At 40.2% G+C, this 17,096-nt stretch overlaps 1 protein-coding gene across 1 annotated transcript in view; it reads right to left on the bottom strand.

Annotated features, from left to right (window-relative positions):
* The window catches only part of LOC128369548 (receptor-type tyrosine-protein phosphatase F), a 181,655-nt gene extending 165,368 nt beyond the window's left edge, over positions 1–16,287 (bottom strand). The window contains exon 1 of the mRNA XM_053330624.1: positions 15,807–16,287. The gene's annotated coding sequence lies outside the window, so the exon portion shown is untranslated. The remainder of the gene's footprint in view (positions 1–15,806) is intronic.
* Between the last annotated feature and the right edge of the window lie 809 nt (positions 16,288–17,096).

Below are 17,096 nucleotides of genomic sequence, written 5' to 3'. Positions count from 1 at the left end.
GAAATGTATACAGCCTGAGAACTTAAAAGACTGTGTAAAGCAAAAATACAATATGTACTGAGTTTGTCACACCACAGTGTCTTCTCTGAAAAGCACAGTCCAGATGAACAGCCTCTGAGTTTACAACATTCATACCAAACTCCTGTATAATAATACACTATTTAAAATAGGTCCTATTGCAGGTTTCAATCATTTACTGCCATCTCAACATAGTTGATATGAATTTGGTTTGGTGAGCTCACACAGAACAAGAACGAGAACTGCAGTCAAATACAATGATCACCTTAGGGCATAAAAAAAGTATTAGTAATAATAATAAATCATTAACCACCCCGCCTCGTTGGGGGCTGTCAAAATATTTTTCATTTTAAAATAGGCCTTGTTTGTAGTGTAAGGCAAGCAGCACATATTATACACATTAGCACACTTTGAAAACAGAGTTACATCAGGAGCTTCTGTTCAATCAGGCACATATTTTGAAGGTAAATGTGGACCCATTTTAGTACAAATGTTACTGAAATGTTCACAAGAGATGCATTACCAATCAACATTATACCAAATTGCAATTACCAAGTTTTTTTCAATAGAGTTTGGTGCACTTAACATTACTCACTCCTTTGGTTACTGGTGGCTTCATTGTGGCCGTCACCCTTGGAGCAACTGCTTCTAACACTGCGCTTTTAAGCGACAGATTATCCAAAGTGAACCCCAGTCGTTTCCAATGAAAGTTTGTAAAATAACCCGGTGTAAAAATAGTAATTATGAGGTTGTGTGCTCTACTTTTTATATAGGCGGGGTGAGGGGTGCTAGTAAAACCTCTACGCCATAGAGTCACTATTTCAGGCCCACCCAAACAATCCTGAACACAGAAATAGAGAAAAATAGTTGAACGCACTATTACATAGTTCACAGTCTTCTCACATTTTCAGCAATCATTTTCCAACAGGAACGATGTGTTTAAATCACTGATTTTCCTTTACTTGAAAACGTGTGATTACCTAATCATATGTGAAAAGGATCAAATCCTCTATTTATGTCTGCATTCATGATTTCAGCCGTAATCAGTGGTTCGTACAACAAAAATAACGCTGAGCATTAATCACATGACAGAAAGAAATCTAATTGCATGTTCTATACAACCAACCTGCTACAACAGATGTGTTTGCGAGAGGTTTCAATGAATCTTCTGTAGAATCACACACACTACACTCAAAATAAATCCTATAATTTGTAGCTTCAGAATTCAGATTGATCCAGAATGGGAAATCTCACCATATTGTTTACTTTATGCATGAAACATTTGCCTTGTAGTCTTTCCTATGTTCCATTCAATGTCATTACATTAAAGTATACAAGACAGAGAGGGATTAACCATTCCGTGTGAGCTCTCTAACTATGCCCTGCTCACATGAGATGTGTTAGCACAGACGACTACACAGCAAAGCGAGGAACGGGGAGAAAAACAAGCTAATCAACATGCAGGGAAAGGAAGCAGAGTGAGTCCGAGTCAAGCTGCCATGCCGCCAGATAAAGATCTGTCTGACACGTAGCCTTTTAAATAATCCACTTGTAAGTACAACATTTAGAATCATTAACACCCAGCTCGGGAAAAAAGTGATTTTCTGATCGGGGAGGGAGGGGGGTTTAGAAGATGGTTGATGGCGTGGACAGACACTATGTGAAGACCTCAGAGACATACAGACTTTAGATGTCACTCATTAAAACCCAAAGCAACGGCTGGTGATCCTCTGGTCTGGAAAGTCCCCGTGGCTCCTCAGAGACACGAGATGTGAGCTCCCTCTCTGCCTTTATGGAGATCTTATGTAACAATGGTGAGACAGGACTGGGAATTTTCTAATGGGGCGGACTGTGCCACTAGAAGCAGGTGATGTTGGCTCAAAACATTCTCTGTCAGTTTGCATTTGAAACGCTTCACGAAGTTAGTCAAATCCGGTTTGTGCAACCCTTGTTTGCAGTCTGGCTTGCCCTCCCTCCTGGTTCTGCAAGTCTCTGCAATTCTGATGAGAAAAGGCTAAACACAATCACAGGAAAGGACATGCTTGATGTGAAAACATGCAGGTTGCTTCGTCATTACTATAACTTACACTTTGTCAGTTAGTAATCCTTGTTGACTTAAAGAAAGCCTAATGCCTGTTTGCGTGTGAAGCATAAAGACCGTTTCTGTGTACTGCGGGAGAACCAGTGTGGGAATCAGACAACTAAAAGTCTGTCCAACTAAGAGATTGGAGGCTCAGTGAAGTTATTTGCCACATTAATTGCTCTGTGGCAATTGGAGGCTTGAATAAATCTATTCTGTTTCAAGTGAGTCCAGCTTTTTCAAACATTTTCAATTTACTCTGTCAATTAATTATCTCAAATATGGTAGGCAATATTAACCTGGCTGGAAGTAGGAATTGAGACCTGCTGGGCACAGATATAAAGCTTATTAGAGGAAGACACACACAGCAATCAGCCCACTTTCTTAACTATCTGAAAGGGTTTAGCCACACTTTTTCACACTATCTTAAAAGAGTTTTCTTTTCAGAATTAATATAAAAAGGAAATATTTTCAGGAGTACAGTGGTTTCTTTGTCAAGGATAAGGTTCATATCTATATATAGGCCTTGACATAGAAAAATAGAGGTGGAAAAACTGCTAATACGTTTGCTTGACACATTAAGAACAATGGGCTAATTCTTTCACTCACTACTTCTGCACCATACATTTAGTTCTTGGCATCTTTTTCTAACATTGACCTAAAGATACACAGATTGTAAGCAGTGAAGCGTGGAGCTGTGAGTATATATGTGAGTTTTGTTTTTGTGCATTCAGGGGTGGTGGTGGTGGTGGGGGGGGGGGCTCATACCTATGCTAGAAAAGAGAGCTAACCATTCAGCGCATCCTGAGCTATAAATCAGTGCCTTGGTCAACCTGGCCAAGACCATTTTCAAACCCATTTGCGGAAGATAATGCCAGCTATTCCTCTCCGCCCCAGGGACAGGAGAGCTGGCCTCATGAATCATTACCCTTTTTAAGAAGGAGCTGCAGCGTGGATATCACCTTGCTGTGTCTATAGGGGCTCTTGACTGTTTCTGGTAGGCAGAAACGAAAGGAGGCTACAAAGGAAAATGTTTGAACTATGACTGAGGAGTGCCAAAAATCAAGTTAAGAGTCATAATGACTCAGTGCTGACAGTATTTAGGTTGAGAAAAAGAAGCTGGCAGTGCCACCTCCACAGTAAACTGGGAATAAAATATTGCCAAATACCTAAAAGATAAGGACTTTATTTCAAAGCTCATAGGAACTGCATACTCCATATGGGTTTTTGCATCAGTTCATTAAGTTACATAATTGAATAGCCTGTGTGTGTACGTGTGTGTGTGTGTGTGTGTGTGTGTGTGTGTGTGTGTGTGTGTGTGTGTGTGTGTGTGTGTATTACTGCTGGGGAATTACACTTTGCCGGAAATCACTATCTGGACAGTAGGAATAGGCAAAGACTGACACAAGTCCAAGTCCAAATGAGCCAGACACTGAGTCTGCCTCAGTCTGTCTGTCCTATTCTGAGCTTTAACCACACTGTACTTTTTAGTTGTGTTCAGATATGTTATTTAAATATGATATAATCTCAAGAATTGAATGAGACCATTTAGAAAGAGTGTCACCATTGGATAGTTTGTCCCTCACACAGCACTGCCAATCTTTTAACTAAAATGTCCTGCTCAGTACATCTTCATCATAATTTATTATAAAACACATTAAAATGGATCTTTGTCAAAAATAGTTGTTTATAATCATGTTTTATGTGGAAGAAACCCCTACTTTCTAAGACTATGCCAAAAAATGTCTGTGTATAGTCTATTATGGTATTATATAAGCTTCATTTTATAGCATAATTGAAAGTCATGTCTCACTATGCCTCAGTCTAAAGAAATTACATCGATTTTTACAAAGACACTAAATTTACTAAATACCTTGTGCATGTCTACACATGTGCACATGACTAGGTTTTTCCAAAGGTGATATGGTTAAACATCTCAGCATTTCTGGCTCATTTACTCTGAGTTATCTATGGGGAATTATAAAATGTCAAATGATGAAGCCTGACGCATTTGGACAGAAAGCTTTCTCCATTCAGGGGTCTAATATGGTCTAACTGTAATAAATAATAAACACACATTTCTAAACAGACATGAATTCATGTTGACCTTTCAGATTTAATTTAATTTAATCTCTATATAATTGCACATGTATTTCATATTGCATTGTAGAGGTTTCTTTTTAATAAAACTCCCTGCTGCAACAAATATTAGAAATAAGCTTAGGTTGTAAATGTTGTTATATGTGAGATTAGTCAGTTCAGTGAATGTTTTACTTATATATCTGTTCCCATAAAAATAAATATTGAATCATTTATAACTCAACATAGTTGTGTTTCAATAGAAAATAAACTGTAGACCTTGGAGAAATGGAAAGCAGCATTTTATCCAGTGTCTAGGCTCTTCAATGCGTTTGTGTTCAGTGTTCGGCAGATCCACCAGTCCGGTCCTCGCAAAACCTTCCTCCAGCTAGCATCCAGGCTAACAAGCTAACATGGCACCAAGTCCCCATGACAGAGCTGAGCTCGGGGTGAACTGTGCTGTTAACACCGGGTAGTTAACAACATGTCTGTGTGAATATTTTATCCCAGTTTATATCTAAACTCTCCTGTATCACTGTGCAGCTGCAGGCAGCACGCTAAAGTCGTTTTCCACCAACCATACAATTTAATAGCTTGTCCAACCAGATTCCATTCATAAATCGTAGGTTTAAGGGGACTCGGATGAAGGCCAGGTACTGCTGCTCCATTCGGCCAACACACAATCAGACGAGCATACTTAAATTTTCACACACAAAAAAAAGGAGCTAATACTGCATATGACCACTAATCGCGCTGTTGAGCCACCCTAAATCACTGCAGGGGAAATTCCTTCACCATGACAGCCCTATTTATTACAGATAGAGCTAAATGGGTTCCCCTCCTTCCCCAACCCAAACCACTGTGTAACCTCATGCTGTGATATTCCATTACTTCCTGACTACAGTTAGGAAAATTCTACATGATTTCAGCTCTACATTACAGTGTGTAACCTTGAAACGTACTTATTGTGAGTCTGATGAATGCTGGTAATGTGAAACTGTGTATTGGGTCATTTATATCATCACATCCCATATTTATATATAAACAGGACACAGGAAACAACCCATCATTTCAGTCACTGCATGGACATTCCATTAAAAGCAAGTTCAGAAGTAACAGTGCTTATTCCTTCCCTGTTACTTCATCTTCTTTTACCGAGATAAGAGAGTGGAACAGTAAAACCGATGGAAAGTATTAGGAATTTCAGCCTTATCTCTTGGCAATTTTCTCACTTAAAATAGTGTGTGATTAATTTATGTAATGGGACGCCAGGTCGGCTTTATATAAGAAGCATAGTTAAAACATCTGATTTTGAGAAAAATGTATTTTTAAAAATATGCAGTAAAACTCAAGAAAAAAACTCAAATTCCCACAATGTCATATCTCATCACTCCAAACTTAAACATATAGTATGTGTTTTCATTGAACCCAACCATGTGAAATCATTTTCACACATGACAAGCACAAGCCCTGAGAGTAAATTATTTACAGTAAGTAGACTTAAGTCTTTCAATTTTTGGGGGAAAATTAGGCCTAGCTGTGAGAACAGCACACTCTTAAGCCTTTCTCAGCCCTTAATTCAGTCACTGACTTATTGCATTACATGGCTTTATTAGAGTCACTTGTCTTCACTTGTGTCATACATTCGGGTTTAATCAAATCATGGCATCTTGAAAAACATCTCCAACACTGTAGAGGCTTTCTAGAAAGTCTCTGCTCCGAGCAAAGGCCACAGGCCCAGACAGTAGTTGGACAGCAGGGGAAATATTACAAATAAAGCATCATCTGAACAGCCTGTATGTGGCTTAGTCAAAATATTAAGTCAATGTGATGTACATGAGAGGAACAAGCAAAATCCTGTTTATTTCCAAGTGTGCCATCTTTATTTACTGTTCTTACTTATTCATTGCTTGACCATGAGCTGCAGTGTGACATGATGACACGCTGTCAACACTAATGGTCTCTGATGGCATCAAGGTTCTGTCAGGAGGACACAGTAGGTGCTCAGAGCCAAGGCCCTTGGTAGCCCTCCACGGACGATGAGCTGTCATCTCCGTCCCTCACTGCCAAAGAGCCCCGCCCCCACTTCCTAAAATCCTATCCATCTGCCGTATCAGCGGGGCCGACGGAGTGCAAGGCATGCACTTTTCTGCCATACACTGCTGTGCTTTAGCAGCACCGGCTACTGCCAATGAGGGATCCTGTGTCAGAGGTTTCATTTGTGACAATCAACACATCGTCAGCGACTGTAATTTGTTCTTCTGTATGCAAAAATAAAATTGTTGTTAGACAGTCTTTATGCAAGTGTGATCAAATCTGCCTTCAGCTGTGGGTTTCAACTGTCAGTCAGGAAGTAGCTTAACCGTTTCCATAAGCTACCTGACAAAGTATCTCGCTACTGATTTGTAATTCTTTTTCCTAACAGTCAGCATGATTTTTGCACTTCAAAGTGCACACAATTTCATACTCCAACCGCCCATGTACTTGTGTAACCATATTCTCGCCAAAACTGGTAATGGCTTGGACAGAGATTCCCTTGAGGAACGGAGCTTTTAGAGAAGAGAAAAAAACCCAAAACAGGCAAAAGCTGTGGTGTACTGACATCCTTCCAATAAAAAGAGAACGCAAAGTCATGATTTCCTTCTCTAACAACATAAAGAATGGCTTTATGACTGTCAGACTCATCTCATCAATATTTATGCATCATTATAACTGTCAATAGTGAATATTAAAAGTAAATGCATGACAAAGAGAACATGATTTCCATCTCTCAAATGACAGATCTGCTATCATGTGCTGCTGAAATGTTCACGAAAATTTAGAATCCAGGCCGGCCTCAGTGTGAAAAACTGTCTCATTGTTCATTGCAGTCGATATTTAATCAACATAACCTGTGTGCATTTATCAAATTTCTTCCTCCATTTTAAAAGCATGGCGTATGTGACATTTAAGTCCAGCTTGATAAGACGGCTGACTGTTTGACCTTCATGTAATGTTCTGCATCAATTCAGGTACCGCCTGTGTGTTTGTGTGTGTGTGTGTGTGTGTGTTTGTGTGTGTGTGTGTGTGTGTGTGTGTGTGTGTGTGTGTGTGTGTGTGTTTCTCTAATTAGAAGAGAACCTGACAAGATTGGTTGACAGTGACAAGCAAAACCAATGACACCAGCCAGTGAGCTGTTGCGCCATTTGTCCCCATTCAGCGTTTGTCTGAAATGAAAGAGTGCATCATCTGAACACTTCTGCTGACCGGGCAAATGCGGTGTCAAGGCACTGGGGTTTTACACGCATGTAACATGTCTCCCTGGTACATTACCAATACAGAAGATTTTTTTTTAAAGGGTTAGGGTTAGGGTTAGGATTAGTCTTCTATGCCTTAATGTATGCTGAGTATCCATACAGAATGTCTACCATAAGATGTTATAACCCACAGAGGACACAAGGCTATTTGGGCTCTAATGATTCATACAATTCACAGTCAGATTTGATGTATTACAGTGGCATCAGGATTTTATATAGGCTATTTTCAGCTCTGGAAAAATGGGGACCACCTGAAAATGAGTCTCATATTTTCATTATCAATTCACTTTAACACTCAATGATAGGAAAGTATAAAAGTATATTATTCCAGAGCTGAAACATATAACAATGGAGTTTTGTCCCATCACAAGTGCTTTCTCTATGGGATAACCAGAAACAAAAGCAGCATTTTACAATAACAACAAAAAACAGCCACATGTGGTGTCAAAAACAGGAGACATCACTTCAGCTGAACAACCACGCGACTGCATTGTTCAGCAGACACCGAGTAAATTGCATGGTCAATAGTTTGATTCATCGCACGTATCAGATCAAGCGCTGCATTTGGTGATACTAAATGGGTACAATGTGTTGTTATACCTCAAGAACACGCACTGCCATCAATCTGCGCACACCATCAGTACCACATTTATTGACGCCCTCATACCCGAGGTCAGCAGCAAGGGGAGCGAGGGGGCGGCTGACGGTCTCGTGAACATGCACAGGGTCTGAGCCACTGCCATCAGAGGTTATGATGGTTCATCTTTTTCAACTTGCCTCCATGGATCGCTGTGTGACCACGGCAACCACAGAGACCACAGCGAGGGAAACAGCACGGGAGCTCATTTTACTGGTATCTGAGTTTCCTGAATGAAATACCCTATAATCATTGACAGAGTAGAGAAGTGACAGACCAAAGAAGAGAAACGGTATAGGAGCAACATTAGCTTCAAAGTCTGACTATCCAGTTTGATGCAAAAAACATTCATGATACTAGTTAGTGAAACTTGTTATATAAATGATGTCTTATTGTTAATCATTTCCTCTATTTTAAGCTACAACTTGCTCTATTTAGTAGCAGGATGATATTATTCTTGGTGCATAAATGCAGCGTGTTTGTGCAATGCTTGATATTCCATAGATGATATTTGTCAGGTCAAGTGGAAACGTTGACCCTAGAGGAGGAAAAAAGGGATCCTCTGAGTACCATAGTTATTTCTACTGAATTGCATGTAAATCCATCAAACAGACATTTCACCAAAAAACTAAAATTTGAACCTCATGGTGGCACTTTAAGGACAACTCAGGCGATCACCAGACAGTAGACTTCATCCTTTAGGCACTATGAATGTCTATATATTTCAGGGATTACAAAAGTCATTAGGACTCATCCTCAGGGCAGCATGAATATGTCACAATCCAGCCAACAACTACTGAGAAATTTCACTAAAAGCCCAAAATGTCAACCTGCTAGTGGCGCTATAGTACAGCCCAGGGGATCACTAACATCAAACGTAAAAATGTAATGCCAATACATCTGACAGTTTAGTGAGATATTTCAGTTTGGATTAAAGTGGTGAGCCAACAGGCTAACAGACCAACAACAACAAACAAACAAACATTAACATCCCTGAAAAAATAAAACAATCCCCCTACCAGCAGGCAAATTATGAGTAAGCACCTTACTCATCAAGAACACACAAACCTGTAATTATTCTGTTTGGACAAAAACAATAATTGAATTTCACATTGCTGGACTAGAGTGCCAATGATGTCTGAAACCATAAAACTATTTGCTAAACACTGTGTTGTTATGAGTGTTGTTCACTTTTAAATTACTCATGTAAGTCCAAGACAAACTGCATTACTCTGATTGCTGATTGGATGAGCAATCTGCTAATAACACTGTGGAAAAATCAGTACATTCCTCTGCAATATGTGACACGAATAGCACATATAGTACCACAAAAAAGGTTATGTATTAGCATCACAAAATGTAGATAAATTGATTCAGTGTATCCTCAAATGTTTATATCGCAAATATTTACAACTGCAGTGGGCGGTATGTATTTTTCCATGCCTTCATACCTTCCTGACATTTCACCAGGGTATACAGTATATGACAGTGTTTTAAAAAATGTCAAAGCTGAGCTGCTGGTGATAAAAGTCATTGTAGCATGCATGACATTAATGACACTGTCCCCGTGATGATGTGCAGGGTGGGGTTTTTTAATATGTGCATCGACCTGACCCGTTATAAGGGTCAATGAACACTGCCCCACCCACAAAAATATGCGTCAATCAACCAACCAAACCCCACCAAACACACAATGAATATGACTGTTTAGGTAGAGGTGCAAAGCAAAAATTCCCAGATCAATCAATTGACACTGTCTCTTACCCTTCATCTGCTGGTACCACAGTGGAGAAACAGATGAATAAATGTCAGCAACAAACTGACCGAAGGCCAGAAGATGAATATCAGCTCAAACAAAGAAAAGTCTTGAGTCTTCCATTGACCACAAATTTAACAAGACACGAATATCTAGCTTGGAGGGGTTATTACATGCTGCCTTCAAGTGCTGCTTGTAAACTCCAAGGGCCTGATTTACTAAGATCCCAAATAGTGGGTACTAAATTGCGTGCACAGTGCAATAGATTGCGCATTCGTTAGCACAGTTGCAAGACGCAAACCTCAGTGCGCTGCGTTAGTAGATCAGCTTGCACATTTTTAGCGGGTGATGTCAAGTTTGCACACGTTTTTACACACACAGACCTTTAGTAAATCAGGCCCCAAGTGTACTCCAGAGTCTGTATTGTTTCACCGTAGAAGTGCATACATTCAGGATCTCTACTTACCCTGGCATACCGTAATACAGTGATACCACCTAAACCTATTCTACATACAAGACAGAGGCTAATTACCCATGTACAAACAGAAAGAAGAAAAAATCATAGTCCTAGGATAAATAAAACAATAACGACACCTATAAACAATTCACATTTCTATGTTTAAAAGTTAAAAGTTTTAATTAGATGGTCTGTGTGGTGAGAATGCAAAGCCATCTGGGCCATCTGAGATCACAGGGATGGCAGATGGATAGCAACAGTTTCTACATCTCACTGCAGACTTGGTCATGCATACCAATGGGTGGTTAACTCAACATTGTGTGTATGATACTCGTCTGGAGATTGCACTCCTCACATCAGAAAATCTATTCTATGGCAAAAAGAGCAAAGATATTTTCAAGTTGTCGGCAAGTAATAAAGCAGGATTGTATCTGATTCTCATCTTTGATATCTTATCTTTGCAGCTCCTCCCTGTGTCAGTTTATCCATGGTATAAACTGTAATGATGATTGGTAAACAGAAAAATTCTAATTCAGATTTAGTCCATCTCCTAACCATTGTTAAAACCACATTAAATGTACGTATGATACCCATAGTGACTGTCAATCAACACATCATGCATGTCACAATCAAAGCTATAAGCAATAATATTTACTGAGAGGCTCATGCTGTAAAGCAGATGCAGCACATGTTGCTTTAACATGTATGAAATGTGCTACATCAACCAAGCTTGACTTGCCTTGAACAGAATACTGACAACATAAATGGCCAATCATTAAATCTCAACATCCTTTGCTCGTTAGCCCTCGCTCTCTGAAGAAGTCTGCTCCTCTTGCTCCTCTGTAGCACTCTGTAATGAGTTGTGTGTTTTTAAGGCCTAGGTGGTAAAAGTATAATTATGGATCCTTGGTCCATTTATGTAATGGCTACTTTCTAACATATGTTGATACAGAACAAGTGCACAAATGTCACAAGGTCTTGAAGCAGCAAATTGCCTCAGCCAATTCTCACAGTTTGGACAGCAGTTCTGATTCACACATAATGGCTCGACAAAAAGCTCTTGCATTTAAAGAAAAGGCAGCACAGGCTAATTCTAACCAGATGGATCCGCTGTGTCTCAGAGGTCCCTCCACTTTAATGAGAAACAGGGGGAACTGATTAACCGAACATTTGACCTTTCAATGTCATCCATATTCACTCCTTCACTCAGCAACACTAACATCATCTTAAGTAAAAACAACAAATCGCACAAGGAATAGATAAAAATAGACCTCCCATCGTAGCACGGGCCATTTTTAGGCCGTGTGTCTGTTTCCACTTTCCCCATTGCAGGGGTGCCCTGTAAAACATTGGTGTAAATGGTTTATAATGCCACCAGTGGACTCTGAAATGGGAGACCTGGTTTCAATCAGCAGTCAAATTGCTCCTACATTACCCTCGCAGACAGAGTAGTAAATCACTCTTTGCTTCTATGCTGCTGACGTTAAGGAACAAGCATTGTTAAAAATCCACCATGCGTGCTACTAAGAGCACCCTGTCCCGATGTGGGGATTGGATGCTAAACAGGACAATAGCAGTTGCTCACGGCGTCCTTATAGATGCGGGAGAGACTTATCCTGATGTCTAAGTGGAAAATAAGCACACTTCGTATCTGTGTCTGAGCAGAGAATCTGAAGCTGCTGTTTAAAACCTGAAATAACTGAGCTGATTTGCAGCCTTGAATGTAAACTTTAGCTTGAATCCTGGATCCTTTAACCCCCCCATGCCAAACAACCGATCACAACCAGTTTGAACCAGTTTGCCTGGTTAAAAAGAGTTCTTCTTTCTCTGTGCCAACGCCCTGACAGTGGGCCAGTGAGGCATCTCAGAGTAGTTAAAATCCCCTATAAACTGGAGAAACGCTGATCCCGCCCACCACAGACCAACACACTATGGGCAAAACCTCTCATTAGAACTCCAGGGCCCTGAAATTACCAAGATTTAACCCATATGGAAAGCATGAGAGAGCGTCAGCTGGGAGAGGGTTGTGCCTGGTGGTTTTTCAGCATGTGGCCACAGAGGAGCTTGAGCTCTATAACAGTGCCATTCAGCCTGGCCACTATCAAGGAGCACCGGCATACTAGGAAGCTGAGGCAGATGCTCTGGCGACCAGCCCCAGACCAGGCCTGCTAGGAAATACCCTTCACTACTACATACAAAAGCTCACACAGGCCAGTGATGTATTAAGGTCAATGAAACACAACAGATACGCCATGAAAAAAAGCAAGTATCAAAATAGATAGTGATTAATTAAATAGTTGGCAAGTAATCCACTGATCATTGCAGCTCCCCTAAACTAAGCTCTCTAAATATACAGAGATGAGCATGTTGTAGCAAATGTTCTTTATTTCACTGAGTGTACTAGATTGTAGGAGGAGGTGCATCTGTGTCTCAGCCTCACCTGTCGAACAGTTACCACATATTCAGTTTTCTTTTGGTTGCTATGATTTTTTTTGTGTGTCATTTTTCGATTGCCAATTTGTGGTAACAGAGGCTGTTCTTGGTGAGGATCTATATCTTTGCTTTCTATCTCTGGCAGTGGTGTTTGGAAAGCAGTGTTAGTGTGTGAGACTGGTCAGAGTGTGTCTGAGGGGGGGGCGGAGGGGGGGGGCAGTTATTCCCAGCACCAACATAGGACTGGACTCTTTTCTGGGCTCAGCTCTTTGTGTTTGGAGGGTGTCTGTGTGGCTGGATTCAAGGTGATTAAAACATTTGAGCGCTCTCTTTTGAATGTTAATTATGAGAGGTTATCTGCCTCATTCTGCTTTACATTCATTTGTTGGTGTTTTGCTGCATATATGTGTGCAAAACAATAGGAGCATGATAGGGCTGGATGACACTATCAAATATTTTAAGACAGATTTTAACTAGAATTTGGAAATTATAAAATTTTCTCTTAATTTTATTGACTTTATCTCTAATTATGATCAATTGAGAAAAAATGTATTCTCTATTAATTCACACTCTTCAATTATATTGCTTAATGTACCTTAGACTTATATTGGCCTTTAAATCTCACTCTACCTTCTTTTGAAATAAATCTAAAATCATAGTTCAAGGTGAGGTGACTTCAAAGTCAGTTTCAATGTTGGCGTCAGTGTTTTTTTATCCTTTCTCAGCCTTGCTTTTGCCAGTGTGTATGCACAGTCAGTGACGTCAACAGCTAAGAGCCTAGACCAATTTCTTTCAGAGACATCCTTTTAAAAAAAATCCCAGTTGAAAGGCTAGATGAACTGTTGACTCTTATGGCAGGAAACAAAAGAAGAAAGCGATGTAGTGATCCATTGTGTGCCACCCTGTAATCTCTCAGGAGTCAGGGGGATTTAGCCAAATAAGTCACGTGTCTTCTCTTGAATCATTCTCGTCTTGAAGAAGGCCTAATAGCATGCAAGAATGTGTCATTGATCCACAAATAAATGTCAGTGTTTCAGTCAAAGTTTAAAAAAAAAAGACTTTACAGAATATACAGGAAACATTAAAAAGGTCAAAGATTTATGGAATAATGGCTTTCACGGGCCATAAAAAGAGACAATAAACAGGAAAATAAGCCAGGATAAACACAGTAAGCTTCCATACAACCACTCACCAACATGACTGAACAAAACCTTAATGCTTCAGTAGCATGGCAGCCAACAGTACTGTCAACACAGATTTAAATGATGAAATATCTATCCAACGGATAACAACAGGTAACTCTATACAGATCCAAACAGTATCAGATATCCAAGGGGTTGGCTACAAAAAACGTTGCCTTTTTTTTTTTTTTTTTTTTTTTACGGTAGGCTGAGGCCTCATATATTAGCACCATGTAGGATACAGCCTATAGGACTGTTTATTATAAAATATCCCTAATCTAGAATATAAATACACCATGTAACTTTCTTAACGGTTGGCAGGAGCTGAAGGTTAGAAACCTAAACATGCAGTGGGGCCTAGGGTTCAGTTGCAGAAAGCCTCTGATGCAATTCCAAGAAACTATCCCACCCTCTATCATCTTGTTACAGTTTGGCTTGTAGTTAGGTCTCTTCATTGTGTCTGTGACAGCTATAATCGGATTCATGTATTGATAAAAGATAGCCATGAGGCTACTTCAGCATGTCACTCACTCTGCAAAATTGCTTCCAATCCTTTCTTTAAATATAAACCAAACAAGGCTGCAGGCTTGATGCAATGCTGAAAATCTTTCTGTATATATCCTCCCAATGAAAAAAAAAAAAAAGCTCCCCCTCTTTCAGATCTATTCAAGACCTGAAGACTGCTTTAGGCTATTATCTACAGTGGCACACCTGGAAATGCTTGTCACAAAATAGATGTTACAATTGAATCCTCTAATGGATGATTGATGAAATGTATGCTTCTTGTCTCAGCTACAAGGAGCAAAATCATGACATCAAAACCTGTCTCCACAGCCAGTGCTGCAGCAGTAGTGATTTTTAAGGGCAGATGAATGACACCTACATGGCAGAAGCTTTTTGCAAAAGATGGACATACAAGAACTCAAAAGCGTGACTCTGGTAATGATAATAAACAGAAAGCAAAAAAATGTTATATATTCGGGGGCGCTCAGGCTCACGCAAGACATGCTCACGCACTCATGCGCGTTCTCGTGAAGTGAAAAGCCAGGTTTAAGGAGAGCAACTGCAGCCTGTGGATAGGAAGTCATTTTTAATATAAGGTTAAAATAAAATAGGAGCAAGCCATTATAATTACAATTAGACAAAAAGAAAAACTAGATGACGACTAGCTCACGCCCACACAGACCACTACTGCTCCTATGTAATATTTTATTAGTGATTCTCGACTGATTTTCTGCTTGACTGAATCTTTCATCCCTGCAAAGACTAACAGTTGCGTCAATTTGCTCACTGAAAAGTGTCTGCGCTGGGTTTACTGCCAACTCTGCGCAGCTTTGCACATCGAAAAATCACTCATGAAATAATGAGTGATTAAGACAAATAGCCTAATCCGTCTCTTCTTTCTCTCTCCCCCCCATTCACCTCAATATCTGGGCATGTTTAATAAAAAACTGACGACTTGAGTATTTCTATGACACTCTTTAAAGCTAATTACTACCCACTCCTCATTAAATTTTAGCATTCAATTCAAAGTTATTCGCTGTGCCTTTGAGAGTTAGCATAAAAATAAACAGCAACAAACTGTATGCGTGGCTGTCTGTCTGCAGCTAGCCAGTGTTTTGTCAGACGGAGCTGACTTCCAATATTTTTACCTTTATCGTTCAACCTCTTAAAGCGTTTTTCTAAGTAGTCTTATCCTCTAAAGTACGTTATACAAACACACAAATGAATGCCCTCGCCAACATTTCAGCAAGTTGGTTAATGGCAACGTTGAAAAAGCTGCGTCTCAAGTTCAATGGGGGACATTGTATAAATAAAAAAAAGAAAGAAAGAAAGAAAGAAAGAAAGAAAAGATAACGCTGCACTTACTGAATCTCCTCTTTGTCACCGCTGTTGGCATTTCTCTCCGTCTTCTCTGAACCACTCCGTTTAGTCCTCGTCTTCAGTTTTGTAGCAAGCCCCGAAAATCCACCTCAGTGATTTGAACAGCCAAAACGGAAGAGTTAGAAGCCCAGAGAGTAAAACGAGAGGGGGGGAGAAAAAAGGTAGCAGTCCACTGCCAGAGAGGAACACGAGGTCCTATCCCGGCCGACCCCGCTCGTGGATACCGTATCTATTCGTGGCAGCTCCTCCGTTATCTCACCAGCAGTCAGCTCCGCTCAAGTGTTCAGTGTCGCTGCCCGCATACGAGAGAGAGAGACGCCGAGAAGAAATGTTCCTTCTTCTTTCCTAAGTAGTAAATGTTTTTCCTTTCTTTTTCCTCTTTTTTTTTTTTTTTTTTTTTTACCGTGCAAGTTAATTCTTTTAAGCACGTCTCTGTATGCTCAGTCCACCCTCCAGAAAGGAGCAGTGGAAGGTAACGGAGTAGTTACGTCTTTTTCCCTCCACAGTCACGCTTCTCTGTGCCTCTGTAGGAGAGAAAACACACACAGGTCTGGTCGGTCAGCCGGATTTTCGGATTCACTCGGCTACACTCGCTACTGTCCATTCATTCCTGCTCCCTCAAAGTCCTGCCAGCTCTGAAATCCGTGCAGTGGGGATCAAATACCTGTCGTTTATGAACCAGTGTGTTTGCAATTATTTTTGCTCAAGGAAGCTCGACCTAAGGGGATTTTTTTTTTTTAAATTAAATTATGGTTATGATGGTTAAGATATTACAGGAGGCAGCGGAGACAAGGAAAACATAATGAACCTCTATGGTAAATACAGGCATCTTAATACACTTTCTGATTACAACAATTCCTAATTTTCTCGGGGAGCCCCTTTGGCTAATCCAGGTGACCCCCCCAGGCCCTGCTGCAGGAGCCTCTGCAATGAGAAACATTGAGCAAAGAAAATGCATAAATACTGCCTTATTATCTACATTTCCTATGACAAATAAAATTCATCTACAGCCCAGCTCCTCATCCTTGCTCTCACCTTGCAAAGGCCCAGGACAAGACTGCAATTCATTATTTATAAGTGCAGGCCAACTTTCTGGCTCTTTTGCCAGTACAGAAATTGTATTTTGAGACAGCCTTGGGAGAGGGTTGTAGGAAATATTCTCCACCGCTCAGTGACACACACAAAGCATGGTAACAAGCTGCCTTTCACTTGGAATGCTTTGATGTTTTTGCAAGTTGTTCACATTGAAATACTTTGAAATATATTAAAAACCAG

The sequence above is a fragment of the Scomber japonicus genome, chromosome 12 (genome assembly GCF_027409825.1).
Source record: "Scomber japonicus isolate fScoJap1 chromosome 12, fScoJap1.pri, whole genome shotgun sequence".
Classification (NCBI taxonomy): Eukaryota; Metazoa; Chordata; class Actinopteri; order Scombriformes; family Scombridae; genus Scomber; species Scomber japonicus.
This window is presented reverse-complemented; position numbering and strand designations above follow the sequence as displayed.